This window comes from Arachis ipaensis, chromosome B8 (assembly GCF_059453495.1).
Source record: "Arachis ipaensis isolate K30076 ecotype BB chromosome B8, ASM5945349v1, whole genome shotgun sequence".
In the NCBI taxonomy this organism is placed as follows: Eukaryota; Viridiplantae; Streptophyta; class Magnoliopsida; order Fabales; family Fabaceae; genus Arachis; species Arachis ipaensis.
In genome coordinates this window covers 120,560,124-120,571,534 of record NC_142443.1, presented here as the reverse complement: position 1 = coordinate 120,571,534, position 11,411 = coordinate 120,560,124, and positions in this window count along the sequence as shown.

The following is an 11,411-nucleotide window of genomic DNA, read 5'->3' as shown; positions in this document are numbered from 1 at the left end:
TCTTGGAGGGAGGTTCTATGACTGGAGGTTCCCATGGAGGTTCCGCATCTCTTAAGTCTTCAACCACTTCCTTTTCTTCAGTAATTTCGGCTTTCTCCGCTTGCTCTAATACAAAATCCAGCTCCTCCTTGATGACTTCCACCTCTTGATAACTTTCTTCAATTCCCCCTAACTCTTCAACTACTCCTTCATCTTCAAGGGTCTCTCCTACCTCCACTTTTTGGGCCTCCTCTTGCTTCTCTTGAAGTATGAATGCGTGAACCTGATCTATTACGTCCCTAAGACGATTCATTCTCTCTTATTCCATGTCAATAGCGCAATTGGGATTATGTTGCTCTTGGATTGATGGATATGAGTGAAAAGTAAGTGCACCAGAGCTTGAGGGTTGAGTATTGGGGGTAAAAGATGGATCCACACGGGATATAAGAGCTTGGAGAGTTTAGGTGAGACCGTTTAAGGTAGAGTTAAGTGTGGTTTGAAGCTCTATTTTCCCTTAGTGAATAACACGAAGAGTGTTGTTATCCAACGGAGGTTGGGGTGGATAGGAGGGTTCATTTGTTGGGAGAAAGGGCTCATAATACGGAGGTGGTTTTTCTTGATAAGGATATGGAGATAGTGTATATTGAGGTGGTGGTTCTAAGTATGGCTCATAAGGCTCTTGGTATGGTGGGTAAGGATTAGGGTCATATGGGGTGTTTGGTGGTAAGGTGCTTGTGAGTATGATGGTTCAAAATTATATTGAGGAGGGGATTCATAGGCGTATGGTGGTGGTTGTAGATAATCAAAAGAGTGCTCACCATAGCCGTTATCTTGGTATGCTTCTTGGAATGGCTCTTGGTCATAGTATGTTGGTGGAGGTTGTTGCCAAGAGGGTTGATCGAATCCTTGTGGCTCCTCCCACCTTTGATTGTCCCATCCTTGATGCATATTCCCATTGTAATCGCCATTTCCTACAACATAATTAGACCCAAGCTCATAGCCAAAGGGGTGAGAATTCATAGTAGCTAATAAAAACAAAAACTAATAAAAATAAGCAACTAAGTCCTAAAAACTAACAAAAACTTAAAAAACAAGCAAAAAGCAAATATTTACAATAACAAATAATAAGTCACACATTTGCAATTCCCCGGCAACGGCGGCATTTTGATTAACGGATTCTTGCTAGTAAAGAATTCACAAATAAATTCTCATTGCTAGTATAGTTTCTAAACCAACAAAGAATCCTTTCATACAAAAATTTGGTTGTCACAAGTAACAAACCTCTATAAAAATAATAACCGAAGTATTTAAACCTCGGGTTGTCTCTCAAGGAATTGCAGGGAGGTATGATTTATTATTGGTTATGGAAGAGTATCTTTTTGGGGTTTTTGAATAAGGAACAAGAAAATAAAATAGCAAGAAAGTAAATTAATAATTAAGAAAACTCTTGGCAAGGTATGAGAATTAAAAGTCCTATCCTAGATATCCTTATCAATTGTGATATCAATTGCCCATTGCTCTCACTTGGTTAACCTCTAAGTATGAAGGTAAGTCAAATAGATAAATCAATATGAATCCTCAAGTCCTAGTCAATTCCCAAGGAAAGACTAGAGTTAGTGAAATTCAAGTCAATTAGCAACCTTCAATTATCAATCAACAAAGGAGTTTGATAACTCAAGAGTTTCTAATTACTCAACTAAAGCCAAGAACATAAAAATCTAACTTAAAACTCTCCCAAGCATTTTATCAAACACTTGGATGGCATAACATAAGAACATAGAAAAATAATAGGGAATGTAAAAATCTAAACAATCAATTGCAAGCATCAATGATAACAAATAAAGAAAGCAATCATAAATATGAAATACCTCAAATTGCATTAAATGGGAAAATCAAATCTAACATGAAAAGTTCATAAATTCAATTGGAAAGATAAATAAACTAGAATGCTAAGACAATTAAAAGTAGAAGAGAAACTAAATTAAAGAAACATTAAACTTGGAATTGAGAAGAAATAAACCTAAAACTAAGAGAAATCCTAAAACCTAGAGAGAGGAGAGGGCCTCTCTCTCTAGAAACTACATCTAAAACCTAACTAAAGTGAATGAATGAATGAATCTCCTCTTGTGTTTTTCCCATTCTGCAGCTTCTATGCTGTGTTTTTTGGGCTTGGAACTGGGCCAAAAGGAGCCCAGAAATTGCCCCCAGTGCTTTCTACAATTTTTGCACGTGGCGCATGTCACGCGTACGCATAGGTCACGCGTACGCGTCGGTCATGCGTACGCGTCGCTCGTCTTCTGCGCTAGGCACGCGTGCACGTCGCCCATGCGTGCGCGTCGCATCCAGCTTCTCAAAACTTCATTTTCTCGCATTCCTTCCACTTTTGCACGTTTCCTTTCCATCCTCGAAGCCATCCTTGACCTATAAAGCCTGAAAATACTTAACACACAGATTATGGCATCGAATGGTAATAAAGGATAATTAAAATTGATAGTTTAAAGGCCCACGAAATGTGTTTTCAACTATATCACAGAATTAGGAAGGAATTGTAAAATCATTAAAATTATATGAATAAGTGAGCAAAGAATTGATAAAAACCACTCATATTAGCACAAGGTAAACCATAAAATAGTGGTTTATCACCCATTGACATCGAGAGGCTGATCACTAGGAGGGGTATGGAGTATGCTAAGGAGTATGCCTGAGCACCGCCTCAGGAGCTAGTTCCTTCTCCTCAGTAGGAGCAGTCGAAGATACCTCCGGGACTCTACTTTCCTCCACAGAATTAATGGGATCAATTGACAGCATCCATTGGACAACTGACATCTTCAGTTGATCAGTTGAGGAAAGACCATGAGGGCCACTATGCCCTTTCTCTAGCAGCTAGTGGAGGAGCAGCAGAGCCAGAGGCGAAATATGGATAAGCTGAGGCGTGATTTTGGAGCTTGGAGAAGATTTTCGGGAGGGAGCAGTCACCATGACTGAGGTGGTTGAGTTTCTTATATGCTATTTTCCTTATTTTCTGTTTTTCAGTTAATATATCTTGTTCTCTGTTTTCTATTTAAAGCCTTCGCATGAGTAGTAGTATTTTTAGTTTTTTTAGTTTAGTTAATTAATTTGATATTTTATGCTTATTTTAAAAAAAAAAGTGGTCTCATGTGTTGCTCACTGTGCTTGAAAGAGAGAGAGAGAGAGAGAGAGAGAGAGAGAGAGAAAGAGAGAGAGAAAGAAAAGAAAAGTGGTGTAATTGCATGACAACTTGAGTTATATATTCTGAGTTATTTTATTTACTTTGATGTGGTGGTATTATCTGTGGCTCTGAATGTATGCACAGAATAGTGCATGATTGATGTTGAAGTTAAGAGTGTTGGTTCTTGAGGTACAGGAATTTAGAGAAATATTATGGATTCTCTAAATTAAATAAGAAATTAATCCTTGAAGCAAAACAAATAGCAAAAAGAAAAAGAAACTAAAGAGCAAGGTCCAAGGCTCTAAGCATCAATGGCTAAGAAGGTCAAATATGATTAAAATCTCAAAGAGTTATTTTCCTAGCCATATGCTTGTGGTGTGAATATGTCAAGGAATTCTTGAGACAGAACACTAAGAGTCGAGACCAAGTGCAATTAAAGATTATGCCAAAGGCTCTGAGAACCACTGACTGGAAAAATGAAAAGAAAAATCCAAACTCAAAGAGTTTTTCAGTTAAGTGCTTGTGGTCGTTTTGTGTCAAGTCAAGCTTAAGACAAAACATTTAGAAGTCATTGCTAGGCTCAAGGTGTAAAGCACCAAAGAAAACAGAAGAAAAAGTATAGTGAAATTCATAATATTATCCGAGTTCTAGTTTTGAAGGACAATAACATTTTCTGAGCTTCAAAGGATAGTGAAATGCCGAACCTATTCAGAACCACAGTGTCATCAACCCCACTCAGTGAATGGACAGGAGCTTAAATGAAGACTCAATTTTTGGGCAATTTCCCTTCTCAGATCTATATTGTTTTTAGTTGCTTGAGGACAAGCAACAATTTGAGTTTGGTGTTGTGATGAATGAGCATTTTTTCTTTATTTTCTTATTATTTTAGATATGAATTTATTGTTTTTTATTGAAAAATTTAGTGTTTGAAGCCTATTTGGATGTTACTTTGAGTTCCTCTATTGTTTAATTATCTCAGGTGAAGTTTAGATCAGTTTGGCAGAGTTTATGTGCAAAAAAGATAAGAATTTTGAATCTGCTGAGCTGGCGCTAAACACCGCATCTGGCGTTTAGTGCCCAAGCATCTCGCAACGTGTGCAACCATTCTGTGAAGACGGCGATAAACGCTGAACTTGGTGTTTAGCGCCAGGACACCCAAAACTTCACCGTTTGATTTTGATCAATCGGCGTTAAACGCGGACCTGGGCGTTTAGTGCCAGGTGCTTCGTGATGCGTACAAAGCTTCTTCCTCGTGGGGCACTAAACCTCCTTGGTTAAGGTTAGGAGCTCTGTTTATTCTATGGATTAAAACTATTGCCACTCTATTTTGATTTATGTATTGATTTAAATTCAAGGATTACTTTTGTTCTTCATCTTACGAATTTGAGTGTACTGGAAAATAACTCTTGTTCTACATGAATTCTTGTTGATTCTTGGAAAAGTTATCTCACCTAAATACTAGTTTGAAAGTAAATTCCTCCTAAATCACTGATTTTCTGGACTTAATGGGATACGTGATATATAATCCTCTTATATTTGGGTAATTAGGGTTTTTTTGGCTAATAAACTAGAATTGAACCTAACCCTCTAATCTATATTAAGTGACCAAGGAATTGGCAGTTGATTAGGTTAGAGGAGACTAAATCACTAAGAAATTAGGGTTTAGTCAATTACAGTTTGCCATGAATAAAATCTTACATGATTAAAATAGTTGGTAAGAAATCTTAATCCAGAAAATAAACATCTCTGAAACCTTAACTGTTCTCCTACATACTTTTCACACCAAATCTACTGTTTGCTTTCTTAATCACCAAATTACTGTTTACTACTTTTGAACCTCACAACACCATTTTCTGCTTGTTTGACTAAGTGAATAATTCAATTGTTGTTTCTTGGTCCATCAATCCTCGTGGGATCGACCCTCACTCACCTGAGATATTTCTTGGTACGACTCAGTGCACTTGCCGGTTAGTTTGTGGTTTTGAAAATACGTACCAGACACAACAGCTGCAAGTCGGTTCAAGATTGTACGACCTATCAAGGCATTTTATGCTGAGGTGACATCGACCATAATGTGATCAATGCTCAGTCTCTTTGATTTTGCACCATTTCTGAAAGTGGTATATAAATAAATGTACCCCAGAGGTCGGATCGGCATATCCCCCAGTCTGAAAAGGTTATCTGGGTATGCCTTTAGATCATTTTCTTCCAACCCGAGTTTGTCGAAAGCGTGTTTAAACAGAATATCTGTCGAGCTACCTTGGTCTATTAAGGTTCTATGAAGGTTTGCATTGGCTAAGATCATTGTTATCACCATGGGATCATCGTGTCTAAGTGTTATCCCTTGAGCATCCTCTTCAATGAACGAGATGGTGGGCAAGTCGGAGAGTCTGCGGTCTTTTCCAACTTGGTACACCTCTTTTAGATGCCTTTTTCGTGATGATTTTGACATTTCATCTCCCACAAATCCTTCATTAATCATATGTATGTGTTGCTCAGGAGGTTGACCTTCATTAATCCCACATTTCTTCTCGTCCTCTTTCCTCATCCCTCTTTCTCTTCCTTGGATCACCTGACCTGTCCGCCAGGTATCTGTCTAGTCGGCTTTCTTTGGCCAACTTTTCTATGACATTTTTTAAATCATAACAGTTATTGGTAGAGTGCCCATACAATTTGTGATACTCGCAATATTTTTTTCAACTTCCTACCTTCTTGTGCTTAATTGGACGAGGGGGTGGAAGCTTTTCAGTATGGCATTTTCTCTGTAAACATCTACTAGAGAGACCCAGAAGGGAATATAGTTATGGTATCTTCGAGGCTTCTCCGGGTCGTACTCTTCCTTCTTCTTGGGCTCTTTCTCTTTTTTCCGAGGTGGATAGAGCAGATTGGTCCTTAAGAGTGGTTCTCTTAGTCGGGAGTTTTTCTATATGTTGATGTATTTCTCTGCACGCTCTTGTACTTCGGTGTCACGTGGATATGGACTGAGAGAATGGTCTTTCTTTGAGTCCATTAACTAACCCCAAAATCACAGCTTTAGTAGGTAGATTCTGTATCTCTAAGCATGCTTTATTAAATTGCTCCACATAGTCTTGAAGCATTTCTCCCGTTTCTTGTTTGACTCCTAACAAACTCGGGAAATGTTTTACCTTATCCTTCTGGATAGAAAATCTGGTAAAGAACTTCCTTGCTAGGTCATCAAAGCCTGTGACCGACCTCGGGGGTAAGTTGTCGAACCACTTCATTAGTACTTTGGTTAAGGTTGTTGGGAAGGCTTTCTAGCGAGTGTCAGAGGCATCAGCCAGGTACATCTGGCTTCGGGTCGGTCGTTCTATCGTAAAGATCCATGTCGGAAGTTTTGAAATTCCTAGGAAATTTTGACCGCATGATCTCTTCCACAAATGGATCTTCTCCACCTACGGCGCTTTCCTCCCGATCAGCTCAGTTATTCCAGCTTCGAAGGTCGGCTTCAAATTTTAAGAGCTTTTCTTCCATCTTCCTTCTTCCTTCATCACCTTACCACTATCTGCAGTTCACGTTCTACTTCCTACTGTCGCTCAGCATCTTATTTGAGTTGCTCTAGTCACTCTCGTTGACCGTGGACAATACCCAATATCTCTGTTATTTGCGGGGGTTCCTTATTTTCAGGGTGGTAGATCTCTGATTGAATCCATCTCTAGCGGGTTTCTTGATGTTCCCTCTCCATGGGGGACATTTGTTTGTTGTGGTGGAAGTACGATGAGGGCATGGTCCTCCTGTTGGGGCTCAGGTTCAGATTCGGATGTTGTATGCCCGTCTTTGTACTGGTGGCCCACCATTATCAGTGGTTGAATTCCAGGTCCCCGGCAACGGTGCCAATGTTCTGAGGATTACCTGAAACGGTGATTTAGGCCTGAATGTGAGGTCCAGACTTCTTTAGTGGCAACGACCGACTTGTTCTTGGTGCTACCGTCCAAGTTCCTCATGAGGAGGTAGGGGTTGGTACGTGCAAGAGATTTCGATGCTTAAGTTAGCAAGGGCTTTAAGCAGGTTTTTTAGTAGATTAGAACGTAAATTATACCTGAGCGGTGACAGTGCATTTATAGTAGAATATTAACCACCTTTGTAGGTGAATGATCGTTCCTTTTATCTTGGGAGTTGTTGAGACCTATCTTTTAGGGAAGATAGAGATAGTGGAGAGATTTGCAGAGACAGTTACTTGCTTGGACAAGCAGAGCTTTGCTCCTTTCATGGTGTCCGACCTCTTTAAAAAGGTCGGGTATGGGTCGGAGGCCCCCGCTGTGGGTTAGACCATTTCTCCTTATTGGGCCTGACTTTATTTGTTGGGCCAAGGTATGAACAACTACTATAAGAAGGATGCTTATGTCAGGTGCTATGATTCGATTATATACCCTGTAAATGGCCAAGATCTATGGGAGAAGACCGATTTTAATGATGTCATGCCACCACCTTATCAGAAGCCTAGCCACAGACCAATGAAGAAGAGAAAAAAAGGTCCTAAGGAAGCTAAAGATAGGAGCCAAAGTTACTTATCTAAGAAGGGACAGATTTAAAGGTGTTCAAATTATGGTGAACCAGGTCACAAGAGTGGAGGATGCACTAAGCCCCCCCCCCCTCCGTGTAAGTGCATTTACTATATGTAATTTTGGGTTTTGTTTTTATGGTTAGTTATATCTAACTTGAGTTATTTTTCTGGATATTCAGGCCCAACCATCTAAATAATCTGCTATCAAAAAATTAAATAGAGGAAGGAAGAAATTAGTTGTAAAAAGGATTGGCCAAGCATTAGGGACAGGAAGGAAGAGATCATATTCACAACCTACTGTCCAATATGTAACTAGAGGGAGGAAGAGATTAGCTATTTCACCAAAATCATCATTGCAGCCCCAACCCACCACATCTACAACACCAACAACAGGGTCCAAGTCATCCCAATCCAACTCCAAACCCACACCACCATCATCTCAGCCCAACATATCATCAACAACTCCTCTCAACCGAAGGCCTACGTTGAAGCCCATTAGAAGTTCAATTCAACCACCACCAATGCCCAAGGAAAAGGATACATCAACATCAAGCCAACCAATTCTGAAGAATTTCTCCCTCAGCCATAACATTGCACCTCATGTTTTGCCAAAGAAGTTAAGGTTGATGGAAAAATTGCCTCTAAGAGCATGGGAAAAACTCTAAATGTTGAGATTCTGGATTTGTTGTTATGTGAAAACTTTATACTCTAAGTATGTTGAGACTTTATTTTGGATTAGTTGATTAGGTACTCTTGATGTTTTTTGTTGTTTAGACAGCAACAGAGTTGCATTAGGTTTAACTTTATGCTTATAATGGTGACTTGGTTATAATGTTTGTTGTTGTTGTTGTTGCCCTTTAGGTAGCATATTTTGTATTGGCCATAAGTGTCAACTAAGACAACTATTGCATATGTTTATTGATTGATTATGTTATTTTTTAAGGTATTTGTCTGTGGTGCTCATTTATATTAATTGATATTGTATTTGTGTGAGTTATGAATAAACCAGACTCACTATGTAAGTGCAAAATGGCTAAAAATTATATATTACTAAAGTAAGTCAAGCTACAAAACACAATTTTATTAACACAATTCTTGTCAATCTACAGCAACAGAATTTCATTAACAACCTAAATACATACTAACTCAAAGAATCCTATTTTTTCAACTAATTTCATCAAGCCATTTATATTGCCATTACACATGGTAGCCCCTGCGTCTGATTCAATGAAATCTGGAACTACAACAAAAGAAAACCAACCCAACTAACCATGCCCAACACTGCAGCAGCCTTCAACTTCCACTCAAACTCTTTCACTTTTGATTTTAGGCCTACAACTTTCCTCTTCAACCTTGCAGTCTGCGGATCTTCAATTCAAGGTTCTGGGTCTATCCCATGAAAAAACTGACACTCTTGCTGAATCTACAGGATCCCACTATAGTCAGGCTAACACCCAATGACAAAACAAAATCATTAATCAAGAACATAAATCCAAAAATATGCCTCATAGTAGATACAGCCCCAAAACCGTCAACCAGGGTTCTCTTTCATGCCTGAAATCTACAGCGCAGGTCTCTCAGCATACCGACAAAGAAGCTCTCTCTTCTGAGCAGACGAGCGACTCCAAGACGACCATGAGCTCTGGGAAGTCATGGCAGCACAACAAGCTCTGGAACCCTAGCTAATGTTCTAATCCTTTGGTTTGTGGTGAGATTTTGATTTAAGCCCTTTGTTTCTAATCATTTATACAATCAAATTTAACTTATTCATTTAAATCATTAAAACCATTAACTACCAGTAATAAACTAAGGGGTAAAATTGTCTGAAAAATTTGTTGATGGACTGAAGGATGATTTTAAAGCATTTTAGAACATTGAGGATGATATTTTAAAAATAAAAAAAGGTCGGAGACGATTTTGATTTTGACCTAAGACTTTAGGGACGAAAAAAGTACTTAACCCTAATATTATTGATATAATGGTGTGTGTAAATGGATAATTGATGCATTTGGCGTCAGCGTATGACGCCTGGCCTGTTGCGTTAATGTCTCTGATATATAATAATTTGAACTTTAGAGAACTTGAATATTAAGATATAAAGCAAAAGCTAGATATAAAACTAAAGTATGTTGACAAATATGATGCGACTAATTTTGCAAAATCAGCCACCTGCTTTGTTTGGCTACGTCCTTCTCGTTTGGTGTTGCCACATCATGCTTGATGATAGTTTTTATTTCTTGGACCTTGAGAAGGTAAGTTAAATCAAGATTGCTTAAAAATTTAATCTCTTTGCCAAAATACAATATAAAAAATTATGCAGGAGAATATTTTGTTTTATACCATATTGATGCATGAGCATTTTTAGTTGTTTTCTTTATTATTTCTTTGAAGGAAGTTAGTGATTTTCTTATTTTAATTGAGATTTTTATACTTTAATCAATGTTTCTTGAAAGCTGCTTTGTGCTTTGATATGTTTAGAAATTTTTGAAAGATTTTAGGCAAGAACAAAGGAGGAGAAGGACAACCAAAGTAGCCCCTGGGAGAACTAAGAAAGGTACCATCCAAAAAGAAGCAACCTCCCAGGGAACCAAGAAAGGAAACAACTTCAAAGAAAATTTGTAGATGCTGTCAACCCGGACCTCTTCATACTCCAGCGAGCATAACTTGAGCTATATAGGTCCAAATGAAGAAGTTTCAGTGATGTATATATATATATATATATGTCTATAGAAAGCTAACAGCTAGAGCTTTCCAACGATATATAATAGTAGATAGTGGGCATTCAGTTTGGGCCACGAATGACCCTCACTTTTTCAGCGTGTGAAAACAGCTCATGTTCAACGTGAGGAATTGCTATGTTCAATGTGAGGAATTCCTGCGTTCAACGTGCCAACACTGATCTCTTCAACCTCCATCAGGCGTAACTTGAGCTATATAGGTCCAAATGAAGTGGTTCTAGTTGCGTTAGAAAGCTAACATCTAGAGGTTCAATATGATATACATATATATATATATATATATTGCAACTCAATCATGTATGATGGAATCATCAAAGATTTGACCTTTTCGAACTCTGTCTGTAACTCTCTGTAGGCTCGAGAAACAAAGAGAAGATGTGTACGAACAAGATATCCAGCAACAAGAAGAAGGAAAAGGATTGAATAAAGGAACCCCCGAACATTTAGCGATCTCATTTTTCAGTTATTTAACCCCCTTGTCTTACCAAGTTCCATATTAGTCAGATTAGTAAACAAATAAAAAAAGAGAGCAAATTACTAAAAGAATGAATAAAAAAGATAATATATATATATATATATATATATATGAAGAAATTCGTCCACCCCCAATATATTTTATAGCCTCTCCCATAAAAAAACTTAAGATACCATTCCATTTGAACTTCAATTACTTTTTTGGTCTCTAAGAGAATGAATGGATATTCCTTGAATATTTTTCTTTTTGGTTGTCGAAATGCCAGATTTGTTTTTGTATTTTTATCATTTAGTAAGCATCTTGTATTTCATAAAAATTGGGGGCCATATAATCTTTTATATATATATATATATATATATATATATATATATATATATAATGGACCTGCATCAAATGCACCCTAAACACACATTTAATGCTGCCTCAACAAGAGAATCTCAGCCCTCACCCAAGCCACCTCACATTGAACATGCATGTAGCCATGTTCAACGTGCCACCTCCAGTAGC